At 37.0% G+C, this 16,752-nt stretch overlaps 1 protein-coding gene across 2 annotated transcripts in view; it reads right to left on the bottom strand.

Moving 5' to 3' along the window:
- Positions 1 to 16,752, bottom strand: part of LOC127423077 (cadherin-18-like) — a 341,580-nt gene that overhangs the window by 140,906 nt on the left and 183,922 nt on the right. The window contains exon 1 of one of the 2 annotated variants that reach the window (XM_051667109.1): positions 7,247 to 7,382. The exons of the other annotated variant lie outside the window; for it this stretch is intronic. The gene's annotated coding sequence lies outside the window, so the exon portion shown is untranslated. Of the gene's footprint in view, positions 1 to 7,246; positions 7,383 to 16,752 lie in introns of those variants that run through there. 2 annotated transcript variants of the gene reach the window in all.

Raw genomic sequence — 16,752 nt, 5'->3', positions numbered from 1 at the left:
CTTGTTATGTGGAGGGCAATGCATGCTTGACGCTGGCGTTGAATGGACCGTTGACTCCTTGACTCAACTCATGTGAAATGCGCTTTATAATGAAGAAAGAACATTATTGAAACTCAAAATTATTATTATTTGTCAATTATTGTGGTCTTTTCTGATAAAAGCCATGCTCAGCAGTTTAAATAGGCTACTGTAGGAAAATGATACCGTAGATCTGCTTTGTGTTTATAATTCACTCAAGTCAGTAGATTTGTAGCCATGCAAGTTTTAATAGAGGAGAAGGTAAGGACATTATTGAAACTATTATTGTTGTCTTTTTAGATGAAAAATCATGCTCAGAGGAAGGAAGACTATAGATCTGCTTTGTTCGTTTAATGCTTAAACACTATAAAGTCTCTAGGTAGATTTCAGTCTTGAACAACTCAAAATGATTCACTGACTCACTCATAGCACATAAGACGCTCATTTGTTGCCACCTAGTGACATTTCCAGACGGGGACACTGATCTAATCAGTTAAAAAAATTGAACACATTTGTGAAACAGAAGCAAGCCTCGCCAAAATACTCTTTATTTTGCAGCTAATGCCGCACAATTGTAAACTTGAATAAACTTGAATCACTAAAATAGCTGGAATTGGTGCTTTTAACTTATTCTTTAAAAAATAAAATTCACAGAAAAAATTTTCTTGGACCAGTGATTGTCTTACCTTTTTCGCCCCTCATGAGTTTGCATCCCTGTAATTTGTTGTGGCATTGCAAGAACAAATTTACAAATTCTACAAAAAAGAAGCAAATTTGTTGTTTTTTCATTACCCATTTAGCACTCTTGCCACCTGTGACCTCACACAGCGTAGCCTACCTATGTGACTGTTTTTTTGTTTGTTTGTTTTTTGCATTGCATTGCCGAATTTCAAACATTACAAGTAAACATGCTACTAAGATGGACAGAAAACATGGACAAGTTCTTGAAAAGGAAAAATATTGACGATGGTTAGCCTATGTGGGATAGCGGTGTGCTGTAGAATTATTTAGTTGTAAAAAGTATGCTGTGGTAGAAAAAAGGTTGGGAAACACTGTCTTAGACTATGATATCTCCTGTGACAGACAGTTTTTGCTCAATTATGCTCAGATCCAGCAAAAAAAATACAAATATTATATAATTCACATTTAAAGCGTTTTTTTTTTTTTGCATTTGGCTTTGTAAGGCAGAATCGTTTTCAATGAGAAGAGAGAACCAAAGGTCCTGCAAAGAACCATTAGAAGAGTGTACAGTATTGTAAAATGTAAATATGAATAAATAATTTCCTAAAATAATTATCAAAAGGCCAAGTGGCATGGCAGACTGTGTGTGTTTAGTGTCTCAAGGTTCACAGTAGGAGAAAAGAACTGCCTCTCCCTTTCTCACTTTAGCACTCTCAGAACTGCCTGTATGTATCACTGTTGCACTTTCTGTCTGTTTCTGACAGTTTGTAGTCATGGTGTGTATGTGTTTTAGCTGTGTGCATGGATGAGTGTTATTACAAAGTAATTAGCGTGAATGCACGTTTCGCCTGCAGTGTAATTTACTGCGTGATGTGTGAAGTGGCTTTTGCATTCCATGAGTGTATGGGTTGTGTATTTGGTGTGTGTGTGTGTGTGTACAGATGATCTTATTTAACTTTAGTAATGAAATGTTTATCATGGCTGCCTTTTTCCTCTGTACCCTCAATCAAGAGGTCACACCAACCTGATAAGACTCTGAAATAATGAGGGAAAAAACATCATCAGACCATTTGACACCTCTGTGTTTGAGAGAAAGAGTACAGACTTAAAAGGAAAGTTAAAGAAAAGTTAAAGAAAGGAAAGAAAAGGAAAGGAAAAGAAAGTGAAGGAAAGGAAAGGGAATAAAGTAGAATAAATTAAAAGAAACAGAGAGAAAATGAATTTGTATGGGTCTATGACAGTGTAACATGTTCTGACTTCACACTGGAAAAAGAAAAATGGAAGTGAAGGGAAGCAAAGAAAAAGGAAACAGTATGACAGTGGAACGTGTGTGGCGCGGAGGAGGGCGGGGCCGGGCTGGAATGACGCATGCCCGGACCCCAATCAGCCTGATGAGGCAAGCGAGGGATAAAGGCTACCAGGGACGGCTGTTCGAGAGAGAGAGAGAACTATGGGCAGCTGTCCTGCATGTGTTTATGTTTGTGTGTTTTTGTTTAAGTTTATTATTAAACTATTATTTATGTTGTCAAGCCGGTTCTCGCCTCCTCCTTTCCCTATAACCCCTTTACAATGTGGCTTCACATTGGAAAAGAAAAAACAAAGGAAAAGGTAAGGTTAGAAAAGGAAAAGGAAAGGGAAAAGGAAAAAGAAAATAAGAGGAAAAATAAGAGAGAGGAACATGCTGTAACATCACACTGGAAACAGAAAAAAAAAGGAAAATGGAAGAGAAGGAAAATGAGACGAAAGGGAAAACAGAAAGCATATGCGACAGTGTGGAACATAAATTAAAATTTTATTTTACAGTGTATCATGTTCTGTTTAACCTTTTCATGAGCTGAGTCTAAATTCCCCTGCTGTTCCCCCTGGAGTGAGTTACTTTTGCATGTGACACTGCACAGCCGGGGGGCAGAGTGTAGGTGAGTATTTTATTTTTTCAATTTTATTAAAATTTTTGATGTGTTGTCATAAAAAAATAAAAAATAAAAAATAAAATGTAAGAAAAACACTGTATATAATCCAGTAAACATGTGAACAAACGGGTTATGTCTGCTGTACTTTTTTTGCTATATTTATTTAATTTTTATAGCTATAAAAAAACAAATGAACAAATAATATCAGCAGTCTGGTTTGCCAATGCACTGTTTGACATCTCAGACATTGTGTGTGTGTGTGTGTGTGTGTGTGTGTGTGTGTGTGTGTGACAAGCGCTAATGTAAACAGACTTGGCTGCGTGCATCGAATAATCATGCTCGATCCGCTTGTTTTCACTGGGAGTATACAAGTTTTAAACTTATTGTGGTGCTTTTGTGATAGATGGGCTGTCTGTTTCAGAAAACAAACATATTATATGCCTGAAAAGACTGTTTAAGTTGCTGTTTGTGTGAAATCTGCACCTAATAAGTAGATGTGGCTGCATGCATGGGAAGATCGCGTTTAGATATGATGGCTGTGCATATACAAGCTGTGAACTGTTATTGTGGTACTTTGGTGACAATTTGGCTGTTTGATACATAAAATAAACATATTATGTACTTGAAAAGACTCTTTGAGTAGCTGTTTGTTTGACGAATGACAATCGCTACTAATATAAACAAATGGCAGCATGCATCGGAGGAAGATCGCGTTTGATGTATTGACTGCGCATATAAGAGCTGTAAACTTTTTATCATGATACTTTGGTGATGAGTTGGATGTATGTATATAAAATAAACTTATTCTGTGGCTTAAAAGACTGTATGGGTAACTGTTTGAGCAAATATAAATCACAGACGCTTGACCAGCGCAGCCTGTGTCGGTGTGAAAGCCGATTTGAATCTGGCAGCTTGTAATGTAACTGGCTGTTGCAGAAACACATATGTGTGACGTTACACATGAAAGGGTTAACTGTGTTGTTTCTCTCTCATAACTTGTCTGCCATGAAAGTTGACAGGGGAGGGAAGCTCATGGGAAATCACAAGGAAGGAGATATAGACCAGATAAAGATGGACAAATGCTAAGAGATTTCAGAAATGCCAGTGCGGGTGCAAGTGATAGAGAGATAAATGAGGTGATATCCCCTTTGGTGTGGTAAACAAATCAGTTTTATGAATCTAATACTTACGATACAGAAAGGGAAGGAAGTAATGTTAATAAAGTAAAGGAAATAAAAGGAAAGGAAAGGGAAGAAAAGGAAAGGAAAGGGAAGAAAAGGAAGTAATGGTAAGGAAAGGAAAGGGATGATTCACATGGTGAAGTGAGGGAGAGGAGAGACATCATAGAAAAGAAAGAAAGGACATAAAAAGCTGAATGAACAGGAAAGGAAAGGAAAGGGGCATGGAAAGGCAGGAATATTATGCAGGAAAGTGAAAGGGCTCAAGGAGGATAAGGAAAGGAAGTAACAATATGAAAGGAAAGGGGAGGAAATGAAAGGAACAGAGGAAAGGTAAATTAAATAAGGGTAAGAAAGGAAAGGAGGGAAAGAAAAGGAAGCAATGGTAAGGAAAGGAAAGCGAGGATTACTGTATGGCGGAAAGAGAGTGATAAGAAAACATCAAAGGGAAGAAATGAGAAAAACTGAATGAACGGTACAAGAGGAGTAAATGAAGAAGATATGCCATCAAAACTTATTGTGATCCCCACTCATGTTTCATTATCCATTCGTCTCTTTTACCGAGACAAATCGCTACTTTCATGACAACAATAAGCATCCTTAACAATCTTGCACAGCAGGATAATCACTTTATTGCAAGCTTTTTTGTCTTCCTAACAACGTTTCCCTCTCCTCGAAGAGCTGTTTGAAATCACTGTCAACACTTAGCAATAAGCTATGCAGTATTTGTCTTAAACAGACATTGTAACACAACAAACAGAGAGGTGTAGACATTAGCCTCCTGCAAGCACAGCCAAATCAGCCTCCTTCATTGCTAGTTTAATTCATGGTATTAATGACTTTCTGTGAACTGTGACACTGCCAGCTTTTAGCATAAGAGTATTAGCTTAATTAAAGAGCTACAAGAAGTAATGAGCTGTCAGCGTACAGACTACGTCTGCCTGTGAACATCTAGGCGAGATAGCCAATATCTTCTCTATTAGAAGGACTCGTTGTGCAGAGTATAAATTAGAGGAACAATATTGAAAGTTTAAAGGTTAAAATGCCTCAAGTGTTTGATTCATGTATTGACATTCTGGTTTTCTGAATTTTTTGGTACAAAAGGCCTTTCAGAGGTTAACAAGGTGAAGGTTCATAGACTGATTTATTATGTGACCTCTGTTTAACACTGATGTCTGCAGACTGATCTACATGAAGTAAAATGTGACTGGAATAGACAGTATGTTGATGGTTTTGTAAACTGACCTTGATCTTGGGAAATAAATAAATGCAATGTATTATTATTAGGGGCAAAGCACCAAAGGTGTGTAGGAACCTATTGTATCTATAAGTCTTCTTTCTCATCTTTTTCTACCATGACTGAATTTTATGGCAACCCATAGAACAGTTTGGAAGAAAGTTATGCAAATTGGCAGACTGATAGAGGATAGTCTGAACTTATATCATAGCAAATTTGGGGTCTCTATCTCTAAACCCTTAGTGCCACCAACAGCTCAAAGTTGAACTTACGTTTATGAAACTTTTGAATCATGAGGCTTAGAAACAAAATTCTACCATGGTTACAAACTTTCTGTTCTGTAACTCAAATTTGGAATTTTCAGAAAAATCTACCTTTTTTCAAACTCCTCCTTGGCTGTACATCCATTATGCACAACATTTGGCATGTATCGTCTAGAGACACTCATGATAAAAAGTTATCAAAAGCTTTTTGATAGACCAAACTGTTCTCTTACAATGCATCAACAAATTCAATGGCGAGCTCTCCAATGAGATCGTTAAGCTATATCTTGGCAGCGCCCCAGCATATTGACATTAAACTTAACATGTGCAGTTAAGCACCCTGGTGCCTCATGCCGCCCCGCCACAAGATGCCGCCCTGGGCAACTGCCCATGTCGCCCATGCATAAATCCGCCACTGTTGGTCATAACCTCCATGTTGAACCATGGTGCTCAGGCAGGAGTTGCAGGTTTGATTCCATCATACATTAAATCTTAACATTATTTCCTCTCTCTATCCAATAATATCCTGTTCACTCTACTATTTTAATCAATAAAAAGTGTCAAAAGCCCCAAATACCTTGCAGAGTATAGGCACTTGGATTAATATAATTTGTGGATTTGTCAACACAACAAAATCTGAATCAATGAAATGACTCAGGAGGAACAGCTCTCTGTGCATTGCCAAAAAGAGGCCTGAAGAACTGTTAGGTTTTCCAGCTGGAAATGTCCACATTATAGCTATATGTATAACTAGGCCTGTATGTCGATTGGCTGAGGGTGAATCATAAAGCAGAACACTACTGCTCTCTGGAGAGAATCAAATTTGCCTTGAATCCCACAACCAGCTCAGCAAAGTGCTCCAAATTGAATCATACCAGAAGAAAGAGCAGAGCAAAAGAAGGTTTTCCATTCAGGGCAGAATTTAAAAGCTTTCTTTATCTCTTTCTCTATCTATAACTCTTTTTTTTTTATCATCCATTTAACTCACTGGCAGTCCAACAGCACACACTTTGTACTGAACTACAACCATATACAACCATCCATTCACACGCAGTAATAAAAGCAACATTATGTCTCGAACATTGAGTGGGTGTTGAGAGTGAAAGAGTGAAGCATACCAAAAAGAAAATAACTTGTCTTGAAACAACAGACCCATTGATAATGTTACAAAACATCTGAAGCCACACCAATAACTTCTCCAGCAGTGGAATCCACCCTAACATTATTAGCATTCATCTACCGCCCCTAATCGCTCTCTCCTCTCCTTTAGTCTGGATGACAGCTCGACCCTGGCTCACGGTGGATTTTAAGTGCGGCTGTAAGAAGATAAGCCTTCTAAGCTGCACACATGCTTGCCTCAACTGTGTCTGCCTCTGTACGCTGGTAACGCACATGCAATATGATGAAGCTTGCATCTGCGCACACAAGCACATAGTGACTAGAAGCGTTAGTTCACGCAGCACAGCTGGGGATCTACAGCGAACCCAGCAGTACACTCAACAAATACTGAATTCTGAATACAGATCTCGTTCACACACATCATGTTCACTTAGTCTTTGATTTGTATATGCTTTCAAATGAAATGTCATCATATTCGGTTGATGCACCATAACTTCACTCTACCCTATTCTTTCCTTTTAACTGCTTTAAACTCCGATTTTCAGACTCAAGCTTTATTGGCATGGTCAAACAGCTTCACATTGCCAATGCATTGGTTACATTATATACAAACACCCACAATTATACACACACATTACTTGCAATTTAAAGAATTAACATTAAATATCTACAATAAATGTAAATAATAAACCAATAATAAAATAAAATAGAAACGTTATGCCACATAACTTCTCTCCGCGCACACAAATGCATACGACTATCCAAAACACATTCCTTCATTACAGAATAAGCACGCTATGCCCCATAGGAGTGATACAAATAGAAAATATTCTGTAGTACCTAATAAAGCAAGTCCATAATTGCCTCTGTGCTTCCTCTGTGTGTGGTAAAGTTTCCAAACAGACTCGCTGTCCCATGCGTAACATTGTTACTGCGTGTCCGCACTCCCCTGTCGAGCGTGTGTCGCTCTGCTCCGTTCAGGGTGAGTGTGTGTGTGTGTGTGTGTGTGTGTGTGAGAGAGAGTGTGCATGCGTGTTGGAGAATTCTCGCTCACTCCCTCCACTGCAGCGGCTCAGAAGAGTCGATAACTCTGATTGGCCAGCTTGCAGCTCGCTGAGTGTCGGTCATGCCTGTGCCAGCTCTCTCTCTCTCTCTCTCTCTCTCTCTCTCTCTCTCTCTCTCTCACTGTTTCTAACAGCATACACACACACTTTATTTATTAATGCATGTTTGTCATTATTTTTACTACCCCCTCAACTTCTTTTCTTTTAGATCATATTAATATTATGATCTCTAATATTTCATTTTTTACATTATTTTTCAGTTTGTTTCTTGCTCTGCATTTTTTTTTTTTTTTTTTTTTTTTAATCTGTAGGGTCTGCTTTTCTGTAAACCTGTTTTATTACCTTCTGACACAAACTTGTGTTTGAGTAAATCTCAAAAAATCAAACAACACCAGGTCATATGATATTTCACCTGAATAAAATAAAATGAAAGAAATAATACATTATATTAAGGAGACTATTTGGAGAACTATTACTTAAAAAAAAAAAAAAAAAAGAAATTTATTGTGGCATTATTTTCATTACAGTTAAGCAATTGATACAATTAAGCCTCTCCCCTCCATTTTCATTAATATAATGTCAGTCATTACTGTAGAAATAAAAAAATTAAATATTAATAATAATAATAATATGTATATATATATATATATATATAACTGACACATCATGCTAGTATTTGTTGTGTTGTACCTTTTGTTATATTTATATAAAATCATTTAAAATAAAATGTACAGTACTACAGTAAAAAAAATAGAATATTTAAATTTATTTATGCATTATACATTATGCCTTAAATAATTTGTAAACTAACTTTAATACAGTAAACAATACTGCATTAGAATAACGAGAATCTACATTACAAATAAAACTGAAAAATTAAACGTCTGGACACATTACGGTGATACGATTTTCATAACTTAAATAAAAAAATAAAAAGATAATAATTAAATTAAAATTAAATTTTTTTAATAAATAATATATTATTTAATTAAAAAAGTATTTATATTTTGTGGGCATTTATTGCGTTGTGTGTTCTGCTGATATGAAATAATAAGTAGAAAAATACTCCATAACAGCCATCTACTATGTGAATAAATCTCCAAAATAAAATGTCCAGACACATTACGGTAATGAGATTCTCATTACAATTATGCCAAAATTAATAAATAATGATATATTATTTAAATCTAAAAGTATTTATACATCATGGTTGTATTTTTTGTACTGCTTTGAATTTTTATTTGTTGATTCATTAAAAAAAAAAAAAAAAAAATGCATTGCAGTATTTAAGAGTACAATTGACTTTATTACATTAATGAAAATCACAACTGAGAATGTTTTTGTGAGATTCACATGTATCTTCTGTCTGTTTGAAACCTGCAACCCTCTGTAGCACCCCCACATGCTTCTCCCTTCAATCTTTCTCTCTCTATATATCCATGTTTTTCCTCCCTTGCTCATTTTTTTCTCCCTCATGCAGGTGGGTTTAAGTCTGCCGGCATATCTTCTCTCTGGTGCTTTAAAAGAAAACTTAATGAATAATAAAGAAAAGAAAAGACGTAGTGAAGGAGGGAGTGAAAAAATGAGTTGAGGAGATAGGCAGTGGGAACGAGAGGCCCTTCTTAAGTCTCCATCATCTTTGAAAGGCAAGATATTAAAAAGAAAGATAGAAAAGAAAGAGTGAAGGCCTCTCCAGTGTGTCTGGCCATCAATTAGATGGACAGCAGAAGAAGGTGTGGAAGGAGGGAAGTGTCGGACGATTAAACCGGAAAGAAGGAGAGGTGAAGGCTGAGCAGAGGAGGACTGTTGAAAGACAGCAGGGAGAGGAGACTTCAACTTCGCTCATTCCTACCATTTATCATTTTCAAAGGCTACATGCCTTGTCCCTGGGGTTCACATGTTAAAGTTTGCCACACATGCAGCAGGCTTGTCAGAGTGCTGTGTTTTAAAGGAATAGTTCAGCCAAAAATGAAAATCATATCATTATTTACTCACCCTCATGTTGTTTCAAACCTGTTGGACTATTTTCATATGTACTTTTATGTAGCATACATGTTTGGAGTGACATGAGGGTGAGTAGGCTAAATAATGATTGGGTGAACTATCCCTTTAAATGCACCCACATGTTTGTATAGTAAAATCAATGATGATCATTTTACCATGACTGTTAGGTGTCATGGTGCTGAAACTTCAAAACCTTCAAGTCTAAAACACATTACTCACACTATAATCCTTATTTGGATGCTGTTACATGGAATGACTGCTTGGCACATATTGATGTGGTCAGTCTTTAGTCGTATCTTTTCTATGATGTACTAAGCACAAGACAGCACTTCAGTACTGAAATACGGCTTTATGGTGAATGTGATTGACATATTGATCTGGAAAAAATAGGCTTCTCCCTCCAGGGTTTTCAAATAATGACACTGAAGACCAACGATTTAACAGCAGTCAATCACACATACTGTAGGAAAGAAAAATTACAAATAAGATTTTTTATTCACATGAATGTTTTTTCCTAACAGTAAACGGTAGAGACTGAAAGAAGATTCAAAGATTTTTTTTTTCTTTTGAGAAAGAGATCCTAGTTATCTCACATGTAGAGTTTTAGTAGATATCTCAACAAAGAGAACTCAACAATGTCTCCAATGTGTTCAGATTTGCCATGACACCCAAATCTGCAATCAAAAGCCAGCCATTTTGAAATGAACTCTCATAAAGATATTCAATATTGCTATCATTAAAACTGAAAAATAACTGAAAGCTCCAAATACGGCACATCAGGGTTATTCCATGTCAAATCAATCAAATTTCAGAAAGTTTTGGTATCGCTACTTTTTATGGTCTCTGACACCCGGACAATTTAACAATATTGTATTCATTTTTGTGTCAATAAATAAAGGTACATTTCTAGTTTCAGCATTATTTGTACTTCAGATCATTATTTTGTTGGACAAGAAAAAAATTGCTTTGTAAATGTGTGACCCACATTTGTTTTTCGACAATTGTAAATAGGTCAAATGTGACAATTTATGGATGGAGCCGCATTGAGAGCCCAATATCTCTGAGATTTAACCATATAGGGCATTAAAAATCTGGACTCAAAAGGAAAAGTTTGTTCTGAACCAGAATCTAAAAGTACATTAAAATATATGTAATACTTCTGGAGTTATAGGCACTATAACTTTGTAAAAACAACACAAAAAAGTGTTTCCCCCCCCCCCATTTTTGGACTAACACCATTGGCATATAATGCAACAAGGGGTGATGAAGTCAACTGATTTTAGTTATCGACCTTCCAATCTCCATGTAAAAATAAAATAATGACACTGCCACCTTTCTAAGGTTATTTCTGGACCTGTAGTTTTGCTCCAAATCATTTGTGAAATGTGTCATTTTGACCCCTTCTCAACAAAATAATGGATTACTCAGTAAATATTGATCCATGACATTAGATTTTTTGGCTTTGATCATTAAGTATTACTTTCAGCAATAAAAAAATAATAAAAACAAAATAAATATTAAAAACAAAATTTTCAACATGGAATGACACAACATTCAATTTAACTAAATAGCCTACACATTACTATTTTTGTCATTACTCCAGCTACTGTATTTTTGCTGTCTGTCTGAAAAAAAGGGATTTTGTTTACAAATAACAAATGTGTGAATGAATTACTCTAAATGCTATTTTTAAGATCTTCAAACCATTACATGAAAGCCAGCTAGTGATGGCTTAAAATGCTTAATTAAATTACTTGAATGTTAAACTATGTTCTTAAACTAGGTGTAAGACTCGTAAACATGTCATAACACAGCCACCTACGTCATCATTCGTCTTTGAAACTAGTGGAAAGGTTGTGAGAAAGGTTGGGGTATGTGATTGGCAGTGTGATTGGGCAGAGAGTTGCCTGTTTGGGCAATTAATCTGTGTTGAGCTCAACGGAGAGAGATTATGCCGTCAAGTGAATCTCATTTCAAGCTGCTGCTCTTGGTGTGAGAGTATGCGTGGGCTATTCCATGACACAAAGACAAATGACCAGCGAGCGACGAGTTTGAGAAAGAGATTGAAGATCCAAGGGGGCAGCCAGTATGGCTTTTGTACAAAACCCACTGCTACTATTGACTTCAATAGAGGAGGCAAGCTGAAATATACAAAGGCTAATGTTCTTGTAGCTCAACTGGTAGAGCATTGTACTGCTGACACCAAGGTTATGGGTTTGAAGCCCAAGGAAAATTTACTGATAAAATGTATACCTTAAATTCACTACAATTGGCTTTGGATAAAATCATCTGCCAAATGCATAAATGTAAATGCTAATCTGTTTGCTGCACTGATTATATATCCATAGACCATACAGTAGGCTAAAGTTATCATGAATGAACAATGATTATTTACAACATTGTGTTGTTAATTATAATTTGTTATTATAATTTTATTAATTATGGATATGTTCCTATAGCTTCATGGTTAGAGCCAAAGTCAAGGGATAAATTCCCAAATATGGGTGAAATGTCTATACTGTATATACAGGTATATACACTATATTGCCAAAAGTATTCGCTCATCTGCCTTTAGACGCATATGAACTTAAGTGACATCCCATTCTTAATCCATAGGCCCACCCTTTGCAGCTATAACATCTTCAACTCTTCTGGGAAGGCTTTCCACAAGGTTTAGGAGTGTGTTTATGGGAATTTTTGACCATTCTTCCAGAAGCGCATTTGTGAGGTCAGACACTGATGTTGGACGAGAAGGCCTGGCTCGCAGTCTTCACTCTAATTCATCCCAAAGGTGCTCTATCGGGTTGAGGTCAGGACTCTGTGCAGGCCAGTCAAGTTCTTCCACACCAAACTCGCTCATCCATGTCTTTATGGACCTTGCTTTGTGCACTGGTGCGCAGTCATGTTGGAACAGGAAGGGGCCATCCCCAAACTGTTCCCATAAAGTTGGGAGCATGGAATTGTCCAGAATCTCTTGGTATGCTGAAGCATTCAGAGTTCCTTTCACTGGAACTAAGGGCCCAAGCCCAGCTCCTGAAAAACAACCCCACACCATAATCCCCCCTCCACCAAACTTCACAGTTGGCACAATGCAGTCAGACAAGTACCATTCTCCTGGCAACCGCCAAACCCAGACTCATCCATCAGATTGCCAGACAGAGAAGCGTGATTCGTCACTCCAGAGAACGCGTCTCCACTGCTCTAGAGTCCAGTGGCGGCATGCTTTACCCCACTGCATCCGATGCTTTGCATTGCACTTGGTGATGTATGGCTTGAATGCAGCTGCTCGGCCATGGAAACCCATTCCATGAAGCTCTCTACGCACTGTTCTTGAGCTAATCTGAAGGCCATATGAACTTTGGAGGTCTGTAGCGATTGACTCTGCAGAAAGTTGGCGACCTCTGCGCACTATGCGCCTCAGCATCCGCTGACCCCGCTCTGTCATTTTACGTGGCCTACCACTTCGTGGCTGAGTTGCTGTCATTCCCAATCGCTTCCACTTTGTTATAATACCACTGACAGTTGACTGTGGAATATTTAGTAGCGAGGAAATTTCACGACTGGACTTGTTGCACAGGTGGCATCCTATCACAGTACCACGCTGGAATTCACTGAGCTCCTGAGAGCGGCCCATTCTTTCACAAATGTTTGTAGAAGCAGTCTGCATGCCTAGGTGCTTCATTTTACACACCTGTGGCCATGGAAGTGATTGGAACACCTGAATTCAATTATTTGGATGGGTGAGCGAATACTTTTGGCAATATAGTGTATATATATATTAGTGCCCGACCGATATATCGGTTGGCCAAAATTATCGGCCGATATTAGCCTTTCGCTGATAAATCGGTATCGGCGTATATGTTTACCGATATGCGCAGATATGAAAACTTTTTTTTCAGAACATATAAAGCAGAAAACAATGCTTTAGAATTGGTGTCATAGCGTAGTTTGTTCAGCGAGCACGCTCTGACTCCACTGTTTACAGAGCTGACTCTGAACTGACGGTGGCTCTGCAGACAGGGCGGAGTTCATCGATGTCTCGGTAAGCTGATAACTAGTTTGTGAAACACATACTGGAAAGTTAATAAACAATGACCCCATCATTTTCCCTTTTCAATAAAACTAATATAACGTTAACCCTGTCCCTGACAAACATGTCACTCATGTCTGTTTGCTGTTAGCCAGCTATAGTTTGTCAGTGCAGTCAGTAATGTAGCAGATTGAAAGGTAAACATCAGAGCATCTTTATGCAGCTCAGCAGACAACGGCACGGTGGTGGATTGTGTCTGATTGTGTCTGTTGAGTGTTTATTTCACGCTACGCTGTTACCTATTTGGTGAGATGCAATGCTAGTCCATCTTTTACTCTCCATGACAACGAGCTTATAGCTAACTAGCTAACCACATAGCTACTTTCATTGTTGTCAGCTGAGTGAAAGCTAAAGTGTAAACATGTATTCACCAAACTGTTTTGTTCAGGATTCACAGTTTGGTACCCCCTTCAGCCAAACAATTCCAGTCACTGCATTTACAAAATGTAATATTAAAAAGTCTGGTTTTCCACTGTTGAAAGTTCCCCTGAACTTGTATAGCAGAATATGGTGTAACACCGCTGCCGCTGTCTTATCTCTTGTCTTGGCAGTATTAATACAGTCAGCATTTGGCTGATACTAAACAGTACAGTTAATGTTTATTTAGCTTTTTATTTATTTAAATGGTCAACATTTGACTGATACTAAACAGTACTGATGTTTATTTAGCTATTTATTTTATTTTTATTTATTCTTTATTTTAATGGTCAGCATTTGACTGATACTAAACAGTAATACTGATGTTTATTTAGCTATTTATTTTATTTTTATTTATTACTTATTTAAATGGTCAACATTTGACTGATACTAAACAGTACTGATGTTTATTTAGCTATTTATTTTATTTGAATGTATTCTTTATTTTCTCAGTGTTCATTTCTAGAATTTGTTGACAATGCATAATAATAATGTCAAATATTCTTTGATAAAAATATTTGTTTAAGAAAGCAACCTTCTGAGCACCTTTGCATAGTCATACCGGTGAAAAATCCACATAGAAAAGGTCTGTTTTCATTCCAGTTCAAACATTAACTATATCGGCCACCATATCGGTAATCGGTTAATTTTTCCCCTCTAAAAGTGGTATCGGTCTCAGAAATCCCATATCGGTTGGGCTCTAATATATATATATATATATATATATATATATATATATATATATATATATATATATATGTGTGTGTGTGTGTGTGTGTGTGTGTGTGTGTGTGTGCTTAATGCATTTCAATACATTATTTCATGTTAGTTAATTATATAATATAATATTATTATATATAATTATATAAATATTTGGTTGTTATTTAAAAGTAGATACTTATGAGCCTTAAGAGCCTAAGACTGGAACATTATTGCAGTGATTAATATGTTTCAGCTGACAACAATACTTTTAATCCTATCTGATGCAGTGCGAATTTTCACATTTCTTAAACAACCATGTCGGAAGACATTTCCTGTGATCATGGAAAAGATGTTACTGTGTTTCAGAAGAGGCAAACTATTGGCCTGTATCAAGCAAAGAAAACAACTAAGGAAATTGCTGAAATCACTGAAATATTGTGAAGAACTGTCCAATGATTTATTAAAACATGGAAGGATAGTGGTGAACCCTCAGTTTCGTGGAAGAAATGTGGAGGGAAAAAATATTGAATGATCATGATCTGAGCTCACAAAAACGCTTGTAGTCACATCGTAAAAAATCAACCGTAGAAATCACGGCTATGTTTAATAATGAAAGTAAGAGCATTTACACACGCACAATGTGATGAGAACTTACAAGATTGGGACTAAACAGCTGTGTGGCCAAAAGAAAGCCACCTGTTAGTGAGGCTATTCAGAAAAAACGACTTACATTTTTTTTTTCATTTAATAAAATGGAGTCAGCTGACTACCTGAATATACTGAATGACCAGGTTATCCCATCAGTGGATTTTCTATGGAGCGGCACATGCAATCCCAGGATGGCAATGCCAAGATTCACCGGGCTCAAATTGTGAAAGAGTGGTTCAGGAAGCATGAGGAATCATTTTCACACATGAATTTGCCACCATAGAGTCCTGACCTTAACCCCATTTAAAGTTTTTGGGATGTGCATGTGAAGACTTTACGGAGTGGTTCGACTCTCCCATCACTAATACAAGATCTCGGCAAAATATTAATGCTCAAGACTCTATAACTCTGGACGGAAATAAATGTTGTGATGTTGCAAAAGATTGTCGAACAATGCAACGTCGAATGCACGCTGTAATCAAAGGTAAAGGCAGTCAAATAAAATATTAGAGTATGCAATTTTTTTTTTTGGCCAGGCAGTTTACAAACTATTACCTGTTAACTATTGCATTAACAGATGTTAATGCATTCGATGTCATTGTAAAGAGTTACCAATAACTCTTAAAATAACAAAAACAATCTACAACAAAAAACAAAGCAATACAAATGACACATGAACAAAATACAATACAAAACATTGTCAATTAGGCACGAATCTGCTCTAAAAGCACCGTTGTAGTCTTGTCCCAGAATATGACAAGAGTGAATCAAGAATATGACACGAGTGAATCAATTATTATGAGTAATATTACAATAGAAGAAACACAGAGTCAATATCTCCACAATTCCCTTCATGCATATGCACAGAAGCTGCCAAACTGGTGACAAACATCTCCCAGCAGGAAGTACGGTCCCCCTGGACAGCTCAGCAAGACACTCAGGCAATTAAACTAGTCACATGATTCATACAAACCAATGCTTTCTTCGCCAGAGGTGGAAACCCGACTCTAAAACTTTGAAACAGGTGCATTGTCTGACAGTGGAATAAAGCAGTACTCCTTCTTCCACCATATTTTTATATTAGTGTAAGTACAAATCATAGAAGCACTTGTGCTGAAAATTACCGCCAACATCCAATCTTTCTACCATCACTCCCTGAGATGAAGTACAGAGAGGCTGGCTGGCTATAAATCCATTTATATGTAGAACTTGTTTGGCAGAGCAACTCATGTACTGGCATTTCTAAAAAAACAAAAAATGTAAAATTGATTTGTTACCAGTTGAAAATAAGATCAAAATGATGAGGGACATGCATTGTGCATTTCATAAATGGAGCTGGGAACTGCATACTAAAATCGCCACAGATGGCAAGCTCCTAGACAGCAATGAGGTTAAATGTAGAACAAATGGAATTGTCTCAT

The sequence above is a fragment of the Myxocyprinus asiaticus genome, chromosome 32 (assembly GCF_019703515.2).
Source record: "Myxocyprinus asiaticus isolate MX2 ecotype Aquarium Trade chromosome 32, UBuf_Myxa_2, whole genome shotgun sequence".
NCBI classification, from domain to species: domain Eukaryota; kingdom Metazoa; phylum Chordata; class Actinopteri; order Cypriniformes; family Catostomidae; genus Myxocyprinus; species Myxocyprinus asiaticus.
This window is presented reverse-complemented; position numbering and strand designations above follow the sequence as displayed.